Genomic DNA, 21,696 nt, shown 5'->3' on the forward strand with positions numbered 1-21,696 from the left:
AAAAAAAAAAAAAAAGAAAGAAAAAAATCCACTCTAACAATTGTTCCAAGGAAGAAGTACTTTTTATATTAGTCAAGGAGTTCAGAGAAGACTTCTTGGGGAAATGAAGCTAGACTTAGCCTGAAGGATAGATGAGAATAAGCTACATTAGACTAGGGAATGGGATAAGTACCCCAGCAGGAGGAAATCACACAAATGCAAGCCCTAGCAAACCACACACTAGCAAAGCACAGTGCAGCTGATAAGTACACAGGGCTGCAGGCTGGAGAGGTGGATGAGAGCCTTGCTTTGTCTTCCTCTTAGAGCAATGGGAAGCCACTGAAAGCTTTCAAAATTAAGGGCCAGGGCAGGGTTGCATTTTGAAAAGACCTCTCTGATGCAGTGTGGAGAGTGGATTAGAAGGGGTGCATAGAGGACAATTTATTCCTCCTGAAGGATACTTTACAACTCTCCAGGGTAGAAGTGAGTTTTTTCTATTTCCTATATCTTAGCATTGCTGGGTTCATGACAGACAGACCCTTACAGAAGTACTTTCATTTCTTTTCTAATCCGTTTTTTGGCTTCCATTTTCTTTTTTCTTACTCAGATAAAAGTGATTCTGGATTCAAAACAACTCACAGGAAAGGGTGATAGAAACCAATCAAATGAAGTAAAGTATGTCTTAAAAGGCAGGCAAGACAAAGAGCCAACTGTCTCACCTTAAACTCTCAGTTCTCTCAGAGAATCTTCACTTCCACTATGAATCCTCTTGGAATTGCTACTAAGGCAAATAGTAATATGTTCTTTTTTCTTTCTTTTATTTTCTTGAAACTCAGGCCCTAAAACATTCTTATCAATTTACCTATTCCAGCAAAACTATGTGATCCTTACAGTAGAGTGACAAAGACCTGGGTTCAAACCCTTGTTTGGTTGGGTAAAATTGCATACGTTCATGAACCTCTTCTAACTTCAATACTTTTATTTAATAACAAAATTAAGAGGTTAATAGTACATGTCCAAAGTGTTGCAATAAGTCAATAAGATGATGCATGCAAAGGGCTTAGCACAGTGCACTACACCCTAGTGGTAAAATGATGTTGTTTGGAGCCAAATCATTCTTGGCTCAATTCCCAGCTCTATAATTTATCAGCTCTATGGCCTTGAGCAAGTTATTTGCTGTGTTGAAGCATTTTTTTTCTTATTTGTAAAATGCATATAAACATATCATTTTATGGTGTTTTTATGAGGATTACTTGAAAAAAGCCATACAAAGTACTTAATAGAGTAACGGGCATGTAGTCAGTGACTGGCTATATGGTTATTGCTATCATTATCAGAATTATTGGCACTCAATAAATTTAATTCGCTTATTTTATCCTTTATTTTAATTATTTTATAAGGATTTTCCTTCCATCTATTGTCTTCTTTGCATAATTGCCATCAACCTCCCTTATGTGTTGTTGTGTAGTTCTCTCTCTCCTCCCCACTTTCTTCTATCTCTTCTCTCAAAATGTAGACAACTGAAACAGGGAAATAATAAAAACCAATACAATCATCTAAAAGTTTGAGAAGTTAATTGTTGGCAAGAAGTTTGTTAGAACACAGAGAAAAAAGCCACAATTTCAAAAATTATCAAACCAATTTAATTCTTGACATGGGACTAGAGTTTTATAAACCTACCTATCTCATCTCAGTATACTCAGAAAACTTGATACTAAACTAAAACATCCACACCATATCTTTCATAAATAGCCTGTGGAGTACCTGTCAACCAAGAAGTGAAAATGATTCAATTTTTATGGGGTAAGATCTTTGAATTTACTCTAGATTCAGATATTTCATATTCTCAAACAAAACGACTTTCATCTATATGTGCTACTTTGGTTTAGAGTCTAAGTTCCACAGTGAACAAAACTGTCTTGTAAAATTTAATTAACATGTAAAAATAAACCATGTATTTCTTCACCTTTTCCCTTATATCAGGAATAAAAGAGAAACTTAGCAATACTAAGCATATTCTTCTTTTATTACAAAAGAACAGTTGTTCTGATACACATTTGTCAAAAGGAAACCCTCAGAATTTTAGTTTACTAATAGAATTGGTAGAAACTGTAAGAAAATGTTCAAAATATTTTAAGTGCACAGTCAGGAAAGAAAAACTTTCTTTTCTATATGTGAATAATTATATTGTCTAATCTTAGTTAAAAACTTTTTAGCTCAGATTTTAAAATTACATGTTACATAATATTAACATACTCATGATACACATTTTTATCCCATGGAGCAAGTTGATGTGATTGATCTCTGGAATATTATTTGGCTTCATGAAGTAGACTTGTCCTCTACGCTTCTAAGAGTAGATTTCTAATTTTGTTCAGTTTTGTTGATATCTGTACTAGACTCTAAGACTTAGTAGGTTAAAACATAAAGTAAAATAACTCCAATTTTGTGTAATAACATTTTAAAATGCAGTAAAATTTCCAACAATTATTAAAAATCAGGTGTTTTTCCTGCTTAAATATTTTAGCCATGTTTGAGGTGAACCAGTTAGTCCTCATGAAGTACTGTGGCCAAGAAAGGGGCTTTAATATGTATGATATATAAAGAATGTACTTTCATAATTAAGTATACTACTAAATTTATGTAGCTTTGTTCATGTGATTGATTAAAATTCCTTTTATTTTATGATAGTGCATATGAGAATATTCTTGTTAACTCAGACCCTATTCACTCAGAATGCATGATAATTAAAAAGAGGTTTGAGATTATATCCACAGTTACATGTGAAGAAATCTTTTGCTAAGCATGGGGTATGGGGGAAATATTTTTTTCTTTTTAAATAATATTTGAGAAAGCAAATTATTCCTAATACTATAGTGGCATTACTTGCATTATGACATTAATTGATAATATTAAGTGCTGTTAACTTCCGTTGGTATGACAAATGTTCTACATATTTTATTTATGTAATCATATAATCTTATAAGGTAAAAATAATAAATTTCAGTTAAAAAATTTAAAAATTCTCACAGTTTTCACTAATTAAGACTAAGAGTTTATTAAAAGTCATTCTACAAAGTTTAGAAAGGCACTTTATTCCAGCTAGCTTCCAAGGCTCATTATTTTCCAACTCCACTACCAAGTCTCCTATGTATGAACAAGATTGCTAAACTAGTTAAATACAGAATTTTAAGCAGGATGATGAGTGCCTCTGCTTGGCGCTGTTAGATGTTTTTAAATACCCTATGCATTTGATTGGTTTATGTCCACTCTCTGTCTCTCTTAAGTTCTAAAGAAGGAGATGGTAGCATAGAAAGAGTTTAAAGCAAACCAGGCACATGGCTAGGGAATATTTCCTTTTTACTTCTTTCTGCATAATTTTGTATGAAATCAACAAAGCACTGTGCAAGAAGTGAAACAGAGGTATTCAGATAAGGACACAAGCATCTCTGAGAATCCAACCCAATTTTTCTTCTGCATAAAATTACCTCTAAAATGAACCTAAAAATAAATACCCAGTGTAAAAATATGGTTGGAGTTGGCATAGGACCCTTTAGCCACATTTTAATTATTCCTTAGCTTTATATGAAAATGAATCTTGTTTCTAACTCAGAGGGGGATGTGTCAAAAGGTGTCAGTTAGGTTCTCTGCACTATTTATTGGAAGCCTACACTGCACAGAGCATTGTACAGAGCAGGGCATTGCCGCTTATATAGGCCAGAATGAAAGGCTGGTTAATCACTGCTTATCACTGACCAGTATGGAGCATAGTTATACAACGGTCAGTTCCTATTCATACTGGTTCTGGCTTGACTTTCTCTGATAAGCAAGATTAAAGTCTCAAATTTAATGAAATAATGTATTACCTCTGGACATTTCAGGATGCCTCTCTCAGAGGCACAATCTTGCAAGTCATGGACACATATAATTTACTGGCAGAAAATACAGTATGCTAATGTGTATGTGAAATACGGAATAACATAATACTATAATTCCCATCTTACATAGATATATGTCAATGTCAAACACAGTGAAACAAAAAGAGGTTCAATCGATGACTTTTCCAGTGTCCTGTTTGGCAACATTACTCTGGAAGGCATTGATCCAGGAAAACAGACTGTCAAATAGGAAAGGAAAATGATGGTAATTTGGAATGTTTAGAAAAACTGAGGCTAATTAAGAGGACAGTGGAAATTTCACAAGGCTAATTACACATCTGCAAAGGCAGAGGTTGATAAGTTTCTCTCCAGCCTTCTCTGTAACTGGATGCTTCAAGAATAACACCCCGTTTTTAGAAGATCCAATCAGACCACACTGACAGGACTGTGAGAACCCACCCATCTCTATACATGTGTTCTATCTTTAAGAGAAGCCTTATGGTGGTTTAGGCACTGGAATCAATATCGTGAAAATGGCCATACTGCCCAAAGTAATTTATAGATTCAATGCTATCCCCATCAAGCTACCACTGACTTTCTTCACAGAATTGGGGGAAAAAAAAACTACTTTAAACTTCATATGGTACCAAAAAAGAGCCCGCAGAGCCCAGACAATCATAAACAAAAAGAACAAAGCTGGAGGCATCACACTACCTGACTTCAAACTATACTACAAGTCTACAATAACCAAAACAGCATGGTACTGGTACCAAAACAGATATATAGACCAATAGAACAGAACAGAGGCCTCAGAAGTAAAACCACACATCTACAATCATCTGATCTTTGACAAACCTGACAAAATAAGCAATGGGGAAAGGAGTCCCTATTTCATAAATGGTGCTGGGAAAACTGGCTAGCCATAAGCAGAAAAGTAAAACTGGACCCCTTCCTTACACCTTATACAAAAATTAACTCAAGGTGGATTAAAGACTTAAATGTAAGACCTTAAACCATAAAAATCCTCGAAGAAAACCTAGGCAATGCCATTCAGGACGTAGGCATAGGCAACAACTTCATGACAAAAACACCAAAAGCAATGGCAACAAAAGCCAAAATTGATAAATGGGATCTAATTAAACTAAAGAGCTTCTGCATAGCAAAAGAAACTATCATCAGAGTGAACGGGCAACCTACAGAATGGGAGAACATTTTTGCAATCTATCCAATTGACAAAAGGCTAATATCCAGAATCTACAAAGAAGTTAAACAAATTTACAAGAAAAAAACAACCCCATCAAAAAGTGGACAAAGGATATGAACACACACTTTTCAAAAGAAGACATTTATGCAGCCAACAAACATGAACAAAAGCTCATCAGTAGTCATTAGAGAAATGCAAATCAAAACCACAATGAGATACCATCTCACAGCAGTTAGAATGGCAATCATTAAAATGTCAGGAAACAACAGATAATGGAGACGATATGGAGAAATAGCAACACTTACACTGTTGGTGGGAGTGTAAATTAGTTCAACCATTGTGGAAGACAGTGTGGTGATTCCTCAAGGATCTAGAACTAGAAATATTATTTGACCCAGCAATCTCATTACTGGGTATATACCCAAAGGATTATAAATCATTCTGCTATAAAGACACATGCACACATATGTTTATTGCAGCACTATTCACAATAGCAAAGACTTGGAGCCAACCCAAATGTCCATCAGTGATTGACTGGATAAAGAAAATGTGGCACATATACACCATGGAATACTATGCAGCCACAAAAAAGGATGAGGTAATGTCCTTTGCAGGGACATGAAGCTGGAAACCATCCTTCAAAGCAAACTAATGTAAGAACAGAAAAGCAAACAATGCATATTCTCACTGATAAGTGGGAGTTGAACAATGAGAACACATGGACACAGGGAGGGGAATATCACACACCAGGGCCTGTTGGGGAGTGGGGAGCTAGGGGAGGGATAGCATTAGGAGAAATATCTAATGTAGGTGATGGGTTGATGGGTGCAGCAAACCACCATGGCATGTGTATACATATGTAACAAAACTCGACGTTCTGCACATGTACCCCAGAACTTAAAGTATAATAAAAAAACAAATAGTTTTTTAAAAAAGAGAGAAGTCTTATGAAGTAGAAATCCTGGCTATGAAATCAGACTTATGGGAGATTAAATATTAGATGTTTTCATTAACATATGACCCCCAGATATTAAAATGTAATGTTTCATTACAATGAAAGTATAAGTTTAAATAAACTTTACCAAAGACACAATGATTTCTTCTTAGGTGCCTTCTTTCCTTCAGCCTTACTAACCAACCTCTTCTAGCTTCAAACTTTTCTTCTGCTGCTTCCTCCTCACCTCTCTTAGCCATATAAAGTTGAAGCGAATTAGTACCTTGCTCTGAATTAGGCTTTGTCTTAAGGGAATGTTGTGGCTGATTTTATCTTCTATTTAGATGACTAACTGTCTTCATATTAGCAATAGGCTGTTTTGCTTTTGGTGGATATGTGCAATGTCAATGGAAAACTTTCTGGAAAGGATTCACCATGCTAGGGGCCATTAAGAACATTCGTGATTCATGGGAAGAGGTAATAGTATCAACATTAACAGGAGTTTGGAAGATGTTGATTCCAATCCTTATAGATTACTTCGAAAACATAAAAGGGCAAAGCGAAGCAGCAAGGCCTGATGGAGAAGCTGCAGCAATTTATCCTGAAGATCTTGCTAAGGTCACGGATGAAGGTGACTACACTAAATGCCAGAATATCCATGTAGACAAAACAGCATTCTATTGGCAGGAAATGCCATCTAGGACTTTCATGATACAGAGAACTCAAGATCTGGCTTCAAAGCTGTGAAGGACAGGCTGACTCTCTTGTTAGAGACTGATGCACTGGCGACTAAGTCGAAGCCAATGCTCATTTACCATTCTAAAAATCCTAGGGCTCTTAAAAATTATGCTAAATCTACTCTTCCCATGTTCTGCAACTGGAACAACAAAACCCATCTGAAATATCACTACTCATTGACAACGCATTTAGTTACCCAAGAGTGCATGTTATCATCCATGTACTCGCTGGAGTAGCACTTTTAATTCTCTTCAATAACTTTTTCTTTGTGTTCAAAACCTGGTAAACTCTTTGGTGCAGGAGGCCTAACATTTGGCCTATCTCAGTTTTTAACATGCTTTCTTCACTAAGTTTAATCATTTCCAGCTTTGGATTTAAAGTGAGAGATGTGTAACTCTTCTTTTCACTTGAATACTTACTGATTATTGAAGGGTTATTAATTAGCCTAATTTAAATATTGTTCTATTTCAGAAAATAGTGGGGCCTGAGGAAGAGGAAAAGATTGGGGAACAACTGTTTGGTGGGGCAATTAGAACACACACAACATTTATTGATTAAATTGGCTATTTATATGGGTTTGTGGTACCCCCAAAATTATAATAGTAATATCTAAGATCAGTACTCTAAGAGCACCATAACAGATATAATGAAAAATTGAGAATTACTGAAATGTGACACAAAGAAGTGAAGTGAACATACACTGTTGGAAAGTGGCATTGATAGACTTATTGGACATAGGATTACCACAAACCTCCAATTCATTAAAAACACAGTATCTTTGATGTGCAATAAAGCAAAGTGTAATAAAATGAGGTATGCCTGTATTTTATAGCAGAAGTAGATACTTTATGATTGCCGATTTTCTTGTACATCCAGTGTATATTGATGGTATATACTCAACCCAGGGATATAGGTTATTAATATTTTCATAATATTCATTTCTATTAGTATCATTTCCTTTTTAAAAACAAAAGAACTCAAGCCAAATCCATTGCTTAAAAAAAAAGCACAAATGCATATGCAGGAATGAGACAACAAACATTAATAAAGCAACAAAAGCGACCATTTGTGAAATGTAGGAGAAATTATTTTTACCCCATTTGGAGTATAATGAAACTTTGGTTCACTATGGAGCTAATGGGGAAATCAATGTCTAAAACTAATCATGCCAGCTCTGATAAAAAAGCACTCTAAAAGGAAAAATTGACAAAATATCTGCATAGCTTGCACTTCGGGTATAATTTAATTTCAAAAGATGGGTCCATGAGACATGAAGCATTGTAATGTAATAGTGAAGATAATAAGTCATTAAATAATTCTTAATGAATAGTGAGTAATAAGAAAGAGTCAGCTTGGAGGCTGGATTTATAGCAATCAGCTCTTTTTTGAATATTATAGTGCTATGGATAGTTGCTATTTATGCTCATTCACTCGCTTATTTGTTACATTCATTTCATTTATTTGTCCGTTCATTCAAATATGTATTGAATTCATATTATGTGACAAACAATGAGAAATGCACAGAGACAATGACAGGGCACATATGGTCATTAGCCTCAGAAAATGTACAGTATAAGAAAAATAGGCCGGGCGCGGTGGCTCATGCCTGTAATCCCAGCATTTTGGGAGGCAAAGGTGGGTGGATCATGAGGTCAAGAGATCAAGACCATCCTGGCCAACATGGCAAAACTCCATCTCTACTAAAAATACAGAAATTAGCTGGGAATTGTGGTGTGTGCCTGTAGTCCCAGCTACTTGGGAGGTTGAGGCAGGAGAATCGCTTGAACCTGGGAGCTGGAAATTGCAGGGAGCTGAGATCGTGCCACTGTACTCCAGCCTGGTGACAGAGCGAGACACCGTCTCAAAAAAATAAAATAAAATAAAATAAATAGAAAAGAAAAATAAAATAAGTAAACACTGACATGAATGAGACATTTCCCATTATAGTAAACATTTGCAGGAAGTTTAGGTTGGAACAGACAAAAAAGATTCTTCTAAAAAGATGTATTAACACCAATTCCTGAGTGAGGCAAAAGAGCAAGAGTCTCCCTCTCTGTCGCCCAGGCTGGAGTGCGATGGCACAATCTCGGCTCACTGCAACCTCTGCCTCCTGGGTTCAAGCCATTCTCCTGCCTCAGCCTCCCAAGTAGCTTGGGATTAAAAGCACATGCCACCATGCCTAGCTAATTTATATATATATATATTTTTAGTAGAGACAAGGTCTTGCCATATTGGCCAGCCTGGTCTTGAACTTTTGACCTCAGGCGATCCACCCACCTCCACCTCCCAAAGTGCTGGAATTATAGGCGTGAGCCCTGGCGCCTGGCCAGAAGATGAAAAAGTTCTGCAGATGGATGGTGGTTAATATGGTTTGGCTGTGTCCCCACCCAAATCTCATCTTGAATTGTACTCCCATAATTCCCAAGTGTTGTGTGAGGGACCCAGTGGGAGATAACTTAAATCGTGGGGGCAGTTTCCCCCATACGGTTCCTGTGGTAGTTAATAAGTCTCATGAGATCTGATGGTTTTACCACTTTCCACATTGATGGCAGCCACTAGCCACATGAGGATACTGAGCAACTGAAATGTGGCTAAGATAACTGAAGAAGTAATATTTAAATTTTATTTAATTTCAACTGAATTACATTTGAACTTTTTCATGTCCCCTAACTGAAACTCTGAACTCATTAAAAACTAACTCCCCATTTCCCCTACTAAGCCCCTGGCTACCACCATTCTGTTTTCTGTCTTCACATATTTGACTACTCTAGGTACTTCCAATAAAAGGAATAATGTAATGATTTCCTTGTGTTACTGGCTTATTTCACTTAGCATAATGTCTTCAAGTTCCATCATGTTACGGCATAGGTCCAAATATCTTTTCTCTTAAAAGTTGAATAATATTCCAGTGTATGTATGTATATTTTACATTTTGTTTATGCAGTCATCTATGGAACATTTAGGTTAATTCCACCTTTTGGCTATTGTGAATGCTATGAACATGAGGGCACAAATATCTCTTCAAAAGCCTGCTTTCAATTCTTTTGGTTGCATACTTAACAGAGTAATTGTTGGATTATATGATAATGCTACTTTTAATTTTATGAGAAATCACCATATTGTTTTAACAGTAGATAAACTATTTTGAATTCTTACTACCAAGGTAGAAGGTTTCAAATTTCTCGACATCCTCACATTTATTTTCTTTGATAATAACCATTTTAATAGATGTGAAGTAGTATATCATTGTGGATTTGATTTGCATTTTCCTAATGCCTAGTGGTGGTGAGCATTTTTTTGTGTACTTATTGGTAATGTATATATTTTCTTTGCATAAATGTCTACTCAAGTCCTTTCTCATTTTTAAAATCAGGTTTTTGTGTTTTTGTTTTTGTGGTTTTAATTCTTAAATATTGAATATCAATCTCTTATAAGATATATTATTTGCAAATATTTTTTACCATCCTGCAGTCTTACTGATTTCTATAGTTCTTAATGTATGTTAATCGTTATGCCATAGGTTATATACATAAATATTATATATAAATGAAAATTTCTAAATATTATGTAAAATATAGATTTATATATAATATGTAATCTATTATGTATAATAGAGTATTCTATTATATAGAAAGTAGAATATTATTTGCTAATACTTGGGTTTCCATAAGGAGAGGTAAACTTCACTCTCCAATGGGAAAAGTGCTAACATGACATCTGGGACTCTTCTTTCTTGTCTTTCAATTCTCCCTTTGGAAAGAGAACTAATTTTTCTGACTGATGAGACAGTGAGGATCTAACATCCATTACTTGTTTGGTTGGAATTATTTAAAAACCACATACACATGTGTCTTCATTCTGTTCCTGCATTCAGTCTCTCTCAGACTTTAGGAATCAAAATCCCTGATAGTCATGTTTTCCCTTCAGGTGATTCTAGATTTTGGGGGATGTAGTAATAGGCTTCATTTTTCTTTGCAAATAAAACAATACTCTCCAATCTAACTTTAATGGCAATAAAGTTGATATTTTGATCCCAATCTAATGTGTCTGTTTCTTGCTAACTCAGAATCCGGATGGGAAAGAGAGATGATTAATTACCACTCTCAAAATTCCAAACAAGTAACACTGAAGTAAGGGTTTTTCCTATATTTGCCCATTATGTTAGTCTTACTGCCGCTGATGCTACCTTCCGTAAATCTTTATTAATTCAGTATCAATGTCACACGCTTTGAGGGGATTAAGCAAATCATTTCTGTCATTTCAAATGTTCAAGTAAAGTCTGGATGATTTTATTTCATGTCCTCTCTGGGAAAAGAAATACCACAGTAGATGAAAAGCTAGAAAAGATGGTGATGAAGTTACTTTTCTACACAAATTTATTGTATTCTATTAAATTACCATTATTATCCAAGAGTTCAGAAATTCTCTGGCTTTCATATTGAACACATATATGTCCTCTATTAAAATAAACTTTAGTATAAAATTGCTAATTGTTATTTAGTATATAAAAAACGTTTGGAAAATTAAAGCAGCAGCCATAAATTCAGAAAAATTTATTATTAATCAAGACTGCAATGATATTTTATATTCTTAAAAAAAGGTGGTGAGGAAAGCTTCTGAAATGGATAGAGGCTGAGGATTGTATTATGTTTGGCTCATTTCTGTATCTTCATAACCTCATACAGCATCTGGACCAAAACTGAAGCTCATTCAATTTGTTTGTTCATTCAAAATGTATTTGGACCTTACTATGAGCCAAGGGCTTTGCTAGGCCTTTAAGACAGTAGGGTAAAAAGAAACAGATATGGTCCTACCCTTTTGGAGCTCGCATAGGCATACATCAAATAATTGCAAAGACAATCATAAACTTCACTGTGATAAATAGTACAAGGAACGATTAGTTACTACTATGGTAGATTAAATAGAGAGATGTTATCTAAGTAGGTAGATCAAGGAAGGCATCCCTCAGGATATATAATTTAGCTTAGATATAAAGAATGGGTAGTGATTAGCTGTGTGAGAGGCAAAGGCAAGAATACAGCATAGCAAGAAGAAGAATAGTAAGAAAACAAGGGCTCATGGAAAGGGATAAATGAGGGAATGAAAGAGATCAGCATATGTGGAACAGAGAGAGAAATAAGGCTTAAGAAAGGGGCTGGGCCAGGCGCCGTGGCTCACACCTGTAATCCCAGCACTTTGGGAGGTCGAGGCAGGTGGATCATGAGGTCAGGAGATCGAGACCATCCTGGCTAACACGGTGAAACTCCATCTCTACTAAAAATGAAAAAAATTAGTCAGGTGTGGTGCCACACGCCTGTAGTCCCAGCTATTCGGGAGGCTGAGGCAGGAGAATCGCTTGAACCCAGGAGGCAGAGGTTGCAGTGAGCCAAGATTGCACCACTGCACTCCAGCCTGGGTGACAGAGAGAGACTTTGTCTCAAAGAAAAAAGATATGGCAGGGGGTGGCTGGAGGGCAACCCCACAATTTACATTACTAAAAATATAGCAAGAAAAACTAATACCTAGAAAAGCATCTAATGGAAAAGGAAAAAAGAAAAAAATCTCTATTCTCCAAACTGAAAACCATGATTGAAATAAACCTAAATAAATGGAGGAATTACTTTATTCATGCATTGGAGAATTCAGTATGCTAGGATATAAATTCTCTTTAAAACATTTTATGCAGTCAATAAAAATCCAAACAAAACTTCAGCAACTTTTTTTTTTTTTTGAGATTGGGAAGCTGATTTTAAAACACCAATGAAAATGCACATACCAAGTCAACAATAAAGAAAACAAAACTGTAGGAAATATACTCCCAGATATCGAGATTGCTTTTAAAGCTGTAGTAACTAAGACAAGGTGGTATTGGTCGAAGTGTAGAGTGATAGACCAGTGGAACAGACAGTGGGTCTAGAACAGATTCACACATATGTTATCACTTTATTCATAACAAAAAGGGATATTTCAGTGCTTTAGGGAAAGGCTTGGTCTTTTAATAAACACTACTAGGTCAATAGGACATCCATATGAAAGAAAACATTCCTTGAACCTTAATACATGCCTTTAATTTTAAAAAAATGTACTAGGTGTAGTTTTAACCTAATCGTGAATTACATAAAAATAAAGATTTTACAAGAAAACAAAAGGTTATCTTATTTATTTTGGCTAGACAAAAGTAATTATTAAATAGGACACAGAAAGTGCCAAGCATAAAAATGTGATAAATCAGACTACATTAAAAATAACTTTTGTTAATGAAAGTTACCATTAAAGGAGCAAAGGGGAAGAGCAAGGATTGAAAAAGGATATTTAAAATACATATTTTAACAAGTATATTCACAACCAGCATACATTAAAAAACCCTGAAATTCATATGAAATTGCCAAAATCACCATAGATAAAATGAATAAAATACTTGGACAGCTACTACATAAAAGAGAATATCTAAATGGCCAATAAACAAATGAAAGACACTCAACTCCATTAGGCACCAGGGAAATACAAATTGAAACTCAATGTGTTATTACTGCAGAGCCACTGTTAAAAAGAACAGAAAATATCAAATATTGGGGGTACTGAAACTCTGAAACAATGCTATTGGGAGCATAAGTTGGCATAAGTATTTTGGAAAGTATCAGAAATATCTACTAAAATAGAATATATGCATATCCTGTATCTAGGTATAAGCCCTATTAGATGGCATCGGTATGGTCACCAAAAGACATGCATAAGAATGCTCATAGAGTTATTTGTAATAACTAAAAACTGCAAACAACCCAAATTTTCATCAACAGTAAAGAGCATTTTAAAAATGTGGTGTATTCATATAATGAATACAGTAACTGAATAAATGGCGATTGCTGTATACAACAATGTGTGTTGGTGCAAGAATAAACAGGTAGATGAATAGAACAGAAGAGTGAATACAGGAATAAATCTACTCATACATAGCCACTGATGTCTCAATGAGCTGAGGACAATAGAATTTTTAACAAAAGAAGCTAGACATATAAAATTATATGCTTTATGTTCTCATTTATACAAAGTTGATAAACAGGCAAAATTAATTTATCCTGATAGAGATCAATACAGTCATCACCCTGCAATGGGGGTGAGGGGATATTGACAAAAGTAGACAGATAGGACATTTCTGAGTATATGAAATGTGTTTATTCAATCTGGGAGCATGGACAAAGAGTATACTAACTTCATAAAAATTCATCAAGCTATTCACCTATGTTTGTGCACTTGTCTGCAATATAGTTTATGTGCTTATTAAAAATTAAAGATATAGATTGAAAATGAAAGAGGAGGTAGACAAAGCAGTGCCTTAAAATGGTGATAAAAATGATGATTTATTTCCTTTGCAAAATAATAGAGGAAATAGTTGAATGGTTTTAATCAATATTGTTGATATGATCAGATGGCACTGATGTAAGAAAGTGAAAAAAAATGGGCAAAATAAGGATATTTAGTGAATTAAATTGGTAAGATTTGCTGAGGGATTTGCTATAGGAGGAGGCAAGTTGGGGAGGTGTCATGACCCTCAGTCTTAGATTTGCACAATAGGATGGATGGCAGTATCACACTCTTTAAATTAAAATCCTGAGTCCCAAGTTTCCAGGGAAGGAAATTATGAATTTGTCTTTGGAAAAGCTAAAGTGCCATTGAACTATCTAAATAGATAATGAGTAGATAGTTTAATATAGAGGTCTAGAGCACAAAGAGAAGTTACAGTTAGAAGATAATTTTTTTTTTTTTTTTTGGCAGAGTTTCACTCTTGTTACCCAGGCTGGAGTGCAATGGCACGATCTCGGCTCACCGCAACCTCCACCTCCCGGGTTCAAGCGATTCTCCTGCCTCAGCCTCCCAAGTAGCTGGGATTACAGGCATGCACCACGATGCCTGGCTAATTTTGCACTTAGTAGAGGTGGGGTTTCTCCATGTTGGTTAGGCTGGTCTCGAACTCCTGACCTCAAGTGATCCGCCTGCCTTGGCCTCCCAAAGTGCTGAGATTAAAGGCATAAGCCACTGCACCCTGCCAGAAATTAAATTTAAGTTATCTGTCTATGGATATAAGTGAAGTTTCATGGGAAGAATATAAATAACATGAACAATTTTAAAAAACTGATTTCTTGGATATAACACCAAAAGCAAAGCAAAAAAGCAAAAATAGGCAAATGGAACTCTATCAAACTAAAAAGTTCTGCACAGTAAAGGAAACAATCCACAGAACAAAAAGGAAATCTATGGAATGAGGAAATATTTGCAAACTATATATTGATAAGGGGTTAACATCTAAAATATATTATGAATTCCTATAACTCGATAGCAAAACAACAAATAGCCTGATTTAAGAATGAGATATAAATGGCCAATAAGTATTATAAAAAGATTCTCAACATCACTAATCATTAGCAAAATGAAAGTAAAAGCTGCAATGAGATATTAGCTCACACCTATTACGATGCCTATTATAAAAAAAAAAAGAAGTGTAGGCAAGGATGTTAAAGAATTGGAACCCTTGTACATTGTCGGTGGGAATGTAAAATAATGCAGCCACTGTGGAAAACAGTATGAAGGTTCCTTAAAAATTAGAAATAGAACTACCATATGATACAGCGATCTTAATTCTGAGTATATACCCAAATGAACTGAAATAAGAATCTCAAAAAAGATATCTGTACTCCCAACTTCATTGCAGAACTAGTCACAATAGCCAACTTAAGGGAAAAATCCAAACAAATATGGACAGATGAATAAAGAAAATGTGATATATACAAACAATGGAATATTATTCAACCTTTGTAAGGAAGGAAATCCTGCCATTTGGAACAGCATGGATGAACCTGATGGACACTATGCTAGGTAAAATAAGCCAATCACAGAAGGACAAATACTGAATGATTCCACTTATATGAGGTGTCTAAAATAGTCAAACTCATAGAAGCAGAGAACAGAATATAGGTTACCAGTGTCAGGGGAGAGGGAGAGGGGAGAGTTGCTGTTCAATTGGTATAAAGTTTCAGTTACACAAAATAAATATGTTTTAGAGACCTGCTCTGCAGTATCATGTTGATAGTCAACTGTTTTACACTGTTGACTGTCAGCACTATAGTGTGTTATACACTTAAAATTTTATTATGAGGGTAGATATCAAGTTAAGTTCTTACTAAAAACAAAAAGGGATACAAGGAAGCTTTTGGAGCTGATGTATATTTCTATTAACTTGACTGTGATGACTGTTACAGGTATACGCATATGTTCAAACTCATCAAGTTGTATACATTAAATAAGTGAAGTTGATTGTATATTATATTCTATATTTATATTAAATAAATCTTTTTTTAAAAAAAAGAAATTGAAAGGACTTAAGACTGAGCCTTGAGAAATTTCAACAGTGAATGACAGGGTAGAGTATGATGAGCAAGTAAATAAGACAGAGATAATAGCAGTCAGACAAGTGGAATATAAACTAGGAGACAGATGGATCATAGAAGGTAAGAGAAATAGTTGTTTTAAGAGAAAGGGAAATGCCAGTAGTATTGACTGCTGCCCAGAGGTCAAGTAAGTGGGAATTAAAATTGTACATTTATTCAGCAGAATGAATAATTGTTGAATAAGTAGATCAATGAAATAGAGTTGAGTTTTCTGTGCAGTTAAAAGTGTAAACAAAAACCATTAGTTTGAAAAACACTGCATTGAACTTATTGAAAGTAACACATCATTCACAGAATGGAAAATGGATTCAATCATGAATTTCTTCATACCTTATCTTTCTAGTAACTATGTTGATCATCTTCAGAAACTTCATTAAAGATTCTAGCTTGACATTGGAGAACTTGATCTTTTAGATGTCTGCTTACTATCCTGCTTTAGTTGCTTTACCAACACAGCACATGTAAACCTATGTAACAAACCTGCATGTTGTGCTCATGTACCCCAGAAATTAAAGTATAATTTTAAAAAATAAGGCTTATTAATCAAAACACAGTGCAACTTTTTGTTTAAACCAAAGACACTTAAAGTGTCCTTTCTGACATGCTGAAACTACTGGTTTTTGGGAGAGCAATTTAAGACTGGAATTTTAGCTAAATATTTGAGAGTAGGCATATTAAAAAACAAATGCCCAGAATTCAAGTTATTCTTAAAAACATTTTCTCTGGTGAATCATTTCTGACTTTGCTAGAACTCTAAAATTATGATTTTAATAAAATATAATTTAAATATAATATCCAATTAAGCAGGATGTTTAATCATTCAGAAATATTGGCCCAAATTTTTACCTCTGATAAATAATCTTATAATGTGAAAAAGTAAATATGAATTTATAGGATGTCGCAGAATTTAAGGATAGTTTTAGAGTCAGGAAGATGAGATTTTGGGTCCTAAAACTCTTCCTTTACATACTAGCTACATGCAAAGCCCAGGTTCTCTTATCAGAAAAAAATGGGGTTATCAGTTGGCTGTATCTCACAAGGCTAAAAGGAGTTAATGAGATCCTGTGTGCAAAGCACTTAGCACAGAGCCTATGCTCAGAGGACCCTCAGTAAGTATAGACATTATTATTGTTCTCAACTAGGAATAAACTTCAACAATGCCAAGTAGCAACTCATGGATTTGCTTATGCATTCAAAACCTATTTATGAAGGAAAGACAAACCATCAGACTGTGATAGATGCTGTGGAAGACACAGCCATGAATGAGATAAGGCCCCGTCACAAATAATTACTATCATACAAAGTAAGAACTGGTATATGCCAAAAGAAAAGGAAGAAATAGGGAAATTTACCTGTGACTGCTGGAAGCTTGGAGAAAGTTTCATTATGGGGGTAAATGTATTAGAGTCACAAGTACAGGCTAAGTGGAGGGAGGGGCTCTGTTTAACTCCCGATTCTACTGTTTTTTAGTGACCCTGTCATGGAACTTTCAGTAATTCGGTATTGTTATTCCTAAAATGGAGTTTCTTAATAATATCTAGTGGATAAATGAAGTAGAGTATTGAAAGCATTCAAAACAACTATTGGCACATAGTAAATCATCAGTAAATGTCAGTGGGTGACTTTAATGTGTGTATATTCAGCCCAACAGCCAGCTACCTTTCTTTCATGTGCTACTTGCCCTTTCTCTTTTAGACAAGCTCTAGGTTCACAGCAAAATTGAGAGGAAATTATGGAAATTTTCCATATATACCCTACCCCCACGCTTGTATAGCTTCCCCATTATCAACATTGGGTAGGCTATTTGTAGCCAAAGTAATGCAGAATGATCCTGCCCATTTCACCTCCTTCATCCTAACTGACCTAATCCTAGTCAGACGAAGTAGAACTGAGATACCAGGGATTTGAAATGGTGACTTTGAGAGAGTCGAATTCATCTCTAAGTACAAAGGGACTATGATATGTAAACCTCAGAGTGGTAGGCAGCATAATCTGTCAATTGAATTAAGTTGCAGAGAAGGAATAGATAGAAGAAAAAAAAGAATTAAGCAGATATAAAGTGAGAAGCAGTGGTGGAAAATAGAAAATCTCAACAATTATTTAGAACTTGGTTTCAGTTCTTTTCTCAGGCCAGCTTCACTCTTTCAATTCAGTAAATATCCCTTTTTGCCTAAGAGAATATGAATTGATTTTTATTATTGGCAATCAGTAAGCCAACTAAATCAAGATTGCGTTTGAACTCTGTTTTGGAGAATAGGTATTATTGAGATGAAACAATGAGAGAGGAGGAGGCTTTGTCAGCTGAATCATCTTGATCAAAGAGACTCATTATATAAAATTTATCTTTGTTTGGTGTAAGGCCATGGTAAAGGAAAGAAGACAGTAAGAAAAACAAAATATAAAGATAGTTTGGGCTGAGATCATGAAAGGTCTGGAATAACATGGTTAAGCTTTTGATTTTATAAGAAAGGATTTTGATATAGGAATGACATAACTGTGCTTGGGATTTTTCATAATTATGATTAATATTTATAGAGCATCTAGTATGACCATGCATCTTGCTAGCATTTTTATATGCATTTTCTTACTAAATTCTGCAACAATCTCATAAACTAGAAACCATTGCACTCGTAGTTTCTAGATAAATAACCTGAAGCTTGGAGAAGTTTTGGAATTTGCCAGAGGTCACAAAGCTGGTATGTATTGTAGCTAGTAACCTCAACCAAGCTCTGCTGACTAATCCTAAATTCTTCATCAGTACGCTACATTTTTCATAATACGTTAAACAGATTTACAAAATTCATAACCTCTATATTGGCCAGACAAGTAATAAAAGTGAGTAAAATGGATCACATGGAACAGCGGTGATTGTGGTACACTCTGGCTAAATTCAGAGTGCATTCAACTTCTAAGGGCATTCAAATAATAATAATTATTATTATTGTAAATTCAATCTATAGACCATATATTGCCCTTGGATTAAGGTTGACTATATTAGAGTATAGCCTATGGGTAGGAAGATCAATCATATGATAATTACAGGTGAAGAGAAATGAGAAAATGCAATCTGTGGCCAGGATGGAAATTTTGGGAAATGAGAAGGAGGACCACAATTCAGAGACACAGGGATATCTAGTGTCATGTAAGGGGTATAAGATGAAAAACAGTAGTAGTCTTTATTGTAAAAATATCAATGTTTTGTGACTAAAGTGTTAGTAGATTAAGAAAAACAACATAGAAGGGAGGGGGGAGGGGAGTTGAGTATAGATGGTAAGTATAAGCATGGGCCCATTCAATCTAAAATATCGGCTGGTGTATTAATCCATTCTCTCACTGTTATAAAGAAATACCTGAGACTGGGTAATTTACAAAGGAAAGAGGTTTAATTGACTCACAGTTTTGCATGGCTGGAGAGGCCTCAAGAATCTTACAATCAAGGCACAAGGAAAAGCAAGGCACCTTCTTCACAAGGTAGCAGGAGGGAAACTAAATGCAGGAGGAACTACCAAACACTTATAAAACCATCAGATCTTGTGGGAACTCACTCACTATCACGAGAACAGCAAACCAACCCCCTGATTCAATTGCCTCCACCTGGTCTCTCCCTTGACATGTGGGGATTATGGAGATTATGGGAATTACAATTCAAGATGAGATTTTGGGTGGTGACATAGCAAAATCACATCAGCTGGTATCATTTTGGAGCTATTTTTCAATATGTGAAAATGGAGACTGAAATAGTCGTTTGCATTTAAACTGTAACTATTAAATTGATTAACAAATAAAAATATTTGTTTTAGAAAAATTATAACATTCTCTAGATCAGAAAATCCTAGCTTGGCTTACATACCCAGTAGGGATAACTTCTGTTCCCTGAATTTGGGGACTGGAGAACTTCACTTATAAACTACCAGAAGCTTCCAACTAATTCATGTGGGTCTTTTGGCAGCAACGCCAATACGTTATGATTATTTGCCTCAGGGTCTCTTTTTGCCTTTGATTTTCCTCATCTGGTCTCTGATTGAGTGTGAGGAGAATTGACCTCAAAGGTTTAACTCATTATCACCCTCCTGGAGCATTGTAGGTTTCTTTGTTTTCTTACTCTCTGTGCTGCCCTCCAGCCTTTGCTTCAGGAGGCAGATTTATTCAGGTTTTATAGCTGTTGCTTTTTTTCTCCACACACGGTCATAAGGCTCACCCTCTATTTCCAGAGAGGCATAGTCAGAGAAGCTATCTCAACATTAATCACATGCGATTATTTGGGACACAGGACAGGATACTCTAACCATAATCACAGAACCTAGCCTTTTGATAGGTTCCTGATTGGAAGAAGCTTAAGTTGAGGAGCCAGTAGACTTAAGTGAATCCTGGTTTTTCCTCTTTAGCCATGTGTCGATGGACTCAAGGCTCCACTTTGAGATTCTCCTCCTTAAATTGCAAAATGAGGATAATACCTGCCTCCAAAGTTCATTATGAGCATAAAGTAAGTGTGTGCATATAGACAATGCCCAGCACAATGTAGGGGTTGCCTTAGTGCTCACAAGATTTTGAGGCACAATGATTTAGGAACATTGTTATGAGCTTGAATTAGATGCAAATCATGGTTCCACCACTTATTAGATAAGTGAATTCAGAAGTTGACTTCCTGAGTCTCAGTTTCCTTATTTATTACATGAGGATTATAGTGTTTACTGCTCAGAATGGTTGGGACAATGAGGTTGGATGACTCTTAGCACATGACCTGTCATACGTGATGTGTCCAATTATTATTATTATTGCTTTTTGCTACCATTGTTGTTACTATAATTACCAAAATTATTATTTCTTCACTAAGCCATGTTTGCCTCCAGTTTATTAATCTTATGGCATATATATATATGTGTATATATACATAGTACTTAAAAATAATAATACAATCATGTTATTTTAAAACATCTGTGCCAGGTCTTAAAAAATTACTCATTTAAGTGAAAGTATAGAGGTTAAGAATTCTGGAGTCAAATTGCAGAGTCAGAATCCTTGTTTGCCTGCTTTCCAGCTGTGTGGCACTGCCTAGACACTTGCCTTTCTAAGTAGTTAACTCCTAGGATATTATGGGGTAAAATGTAAATAACACATAGATGGCCCATGCCTGCCACATAGTAAGCTCTCAATAAATGTTAGCAACTCTTGACATTCCTTTTGGTTTTAGGATAAATTGTCCATTACTATGTGAAATTCAGTTTTTCACTATAGGCCTCAATGGGCTCAGAAATGTCCCTTCGTATATTTTACAAAAAGGGTGTTTCCAACCTGCTGAATCAAACCCTTTTGGTTTTAGGGCAAATTGTCCATTACTATTTGAAATTTAAGAAGTCAAAGAGGAAGGCACTGATGAGTTATGAAGGATAATGGTGTTTAGCTATACTTAAATATCTTCACACAAGCCTTAGTAACAGTAAAAACAAAGAGGAGAAAGCATGATCTCAGAGCAAACAGTATCTTTCCTAATGTCAGAGTGCTCTGTGCTTTCAGGGTCTA

At 35.3% G+C, this 21,696-nt stretch overlaps 1 protein-coding gene across 9 annotated transcripts in view; it reads right to left on the reverse strand.

The window, feature by feature from the left end:
• LRRC4C (leucine rich repeat containing 4C) overlaps positions 1–21,696 on the reverse strand; it is a 1,357,112-nt gene that overhangs the window by 404,765 nt on the left and 930,651 nt on the right. The window lies entirely within an intron of this gene.

Source organism: Pan paniscus, chromosome 9 (assembly GCF_029289425.2).
Source record: "Pan paniscus chromosome 9, NHGRI_mPanPan1-v2.0_pri, whole genome shotgun sequence".
NCBI classification, from domain to species: Eukaryota; Metazoa; Chordata; class Mammalia; order Primates; family Hominidae; genus Pan; species Pan paniscus.